Below are 2,650 nucleotides of genomic sequence, written 5' to 3'. Positions count from 1 at the left end.
GGTCCAGAGTTTGGAGATTACCAATGTCATTGTTTATAAGTTCCATGATGATACATTCCATAGCCTTGCAGACCAGCCTCATCAGGCTAATGGGGCGGTAGTTCCCAGGGTCCGTGGTGGCTCCCCCTTTGTGGAGTGGGATAATCTTTGCTGTGCGCCATTCAGTGGGCACAAAGCTTGAGGTGCGGATATGACTGAACATGGTACTTGGGTGGGGTGCCAGTTCGTTCTGTAGTTCATGTAGAACTCAGCCTGGGATGTTGTCATGTCCCATGGATGCTGTGTTCTTGGCTTTGGAGAGTGTGGTTTTTACCTGTGCAGCCATGATTACAGGAACTTTGCATTCTTCCAGTATAGAGATGGGCCCTTTAGGGGGTGAGAGAGGGGTAAAGTTAGCACTGAAACTATTTGCCAGGATGTTGGCAATATCAGTTGGTTCTCTATATTTAGTGCCATTGTGCTGTAACTCAGAGCAGATCTGAGTGTTGCCATTGAGATTCTTGACATAGCTACAGAATGCTTTGTGGTTGTCTTTAGAATCAGTGGCGATTTTGTTTTTGTAAGTAGCTTTGGAAGATTTTATGAGGGATCTCAGCTTCTTACTGAGGCTGACCAGGGAGTTCCTCCAATCATGGGATTTTACACTTTTTTGCAACAGTTTCTTTCTTCTGTTGTAGAGTTTATGGCAGGGGACCACCAGGTTGCCTTTTTTTTTTAGGAGAATAGCATCTTGGTTCTCTTATGGATTGCACGATCCATGCACTTGTGTAAGTGCTTATAAAGTGCATCTGTATAGGATTCAACAGCTGTACCTCTACTGTCCGTCAGCACGGGTGTTGTGAAGTTTGCCACTTGCGTGAAGTTGGCTTTGGAGAATTTTTTTACGGTGGTTTCCCTAATGGGGGTGGGATGTGGATGTCTAGGGTGATTAGCTTGTAGTTGGATCTCACCGAGGAACTGACCTCTGGTGTGGAACACCGGTTGCCCATGTTGGTAATGACCAAGTCTAGGATATTGCTGCCCCTGGTGGGGGTGTGGATAAATTGATCCAAGGCTCTGGAATTTATGAATTCCAGAAAACGTTGAGCACAAGAGTTGGTACATTTTCCCAGTTAATGGTGGGGTAGTTGAAATAGCCCATTATTAGGGTGCTAGGTTGTACCCTAATATTTTCCACTGTATCAAGAAATGAGGAGTGGGTATCCTGGGGCGTGGTGGGGGATCTGTAACTAGCATTAGTGGATTGCTGTCTTGTTCAAAGTTAGTTGCACTTGGATAATCTCGGATGTATTATGCTGAGCAACTAGCCTGGAGGTGTGGATATCCTTAATGAATATGGACACGCCTCTGCCTTTAGTGTTTCGGTCCAGGTTAGGTGGCCAAAAGGTGTGGTATGAATTATAGCCTGGTAATGAAGGGGTGCTCTCTGGAGCCTTGAACCAGGTCTCTGTCACTGCACAGATGTCGATGTTCTCCATTTTAAGGAGTGCCTCGAGTGAGTGCATTTTGAGGTTTAGACTTCTAGCATAAAATAGCATTACCCTCATATTTTGCTTGCTTGTACCTGTAACGGTGGTGAATTTGCCATTTGAACCTTGCCTAAAAAAGGCACTATAGGGGTGGCAAGAGCTTTAGCCAGTATCTGGAATCCCAAGAGCGACAGGTGCAGGCCATCTCTGGCAAAGCATCGTGGTTTGTCGATCATGTCATCCCAGGCCGACAGATACTGGATCCCCTTAGAATGACACCAGAAGCTTAGCCAATTGTCAATCATTTTGTCTTTGTACTGTGGTGTCATTCTGGGTGATGCCAGGATGCTACTCAGTGCTAGGGTCATACCTGCCTAGGCTACAAGATAGGACAGTTCCTCCATGTTTCTATGTAGTCCAGGGAGGTACATCTCAGATCATTCACACCAACATGGACAATGACAGAGTCATATTTGTACTTGTTGTGGAGTGACCTGAATGCGTGCGTTATGTGGCGGATTCTGGCACCCGACAGGCAGTTGACAGAAACTTTCTCCTTGTTTAGCCAGGTGAGTGGAACTTCAGTTTGCCTGACTATAGAGTCACCTATGACTAGAGTGTTGGGTATGTTGTTATGCCTTATGGGCTGTGGTTGAGTGGCACACTGAGTTTGTGAGCTATGTGTCATTTGGGTTGTGTTGGGGGGGGGTGGAGGCTGCTTGCGTTTCTGCTTTGGAGGTCCCTGTTGCTTGGGTAGATTTTTATTGAGAGCCTCCACGAATGTAGGTGTGTGTTTTGTGTTTCTATGTTTGTGCTTTGGTGGTGTATGTTTTGAGGGACTATGTGATGAGTGTGGTGTGGTGCAAGTCTTTACCTTCTAGTCCAGTCTTGGGTGAAGGGAGCTTTGCTTCCAGTTTGGCTATATAAGTGCATCTCTCACAGGTTGTAGTGTTGGGTGGTAGGAGGTGAGGGGTCTGTGTACTCTTCCCCCATGAGGCCAATAATTGAATGCAATGCTCCTTTTGGCATGTAGCTTTCCATGCACTTGCAGCAACTGGGGAGACCACAAAGGTTCCTCACAAGGACAATTCAAGGTCTTCAGCATCTGTCCGATGTGGATTGTCTGAAATCACTGCCACTTTATTCTGTTTCATACAGACTACTCACAGCCTCTCTCTGCC

This window comes from Protopterus annectens, chromosome 8.part0 (genome assembly GCF_019279795.1).
Source record: "Protopterus annectens isolate FY-2018-M chromosome 8.part0, PAN1.0, whole genome shotgun sequence".
In the NCBI taxonomy this organism is placed as follows: Eukaryota; Metazoa; Chordata; order Ceratodontiformes; family Protopteridae; genus Protopterus; species Protopterus annectens.
This window is presented reverse-complemented; position numbering follows the sequence as displayed.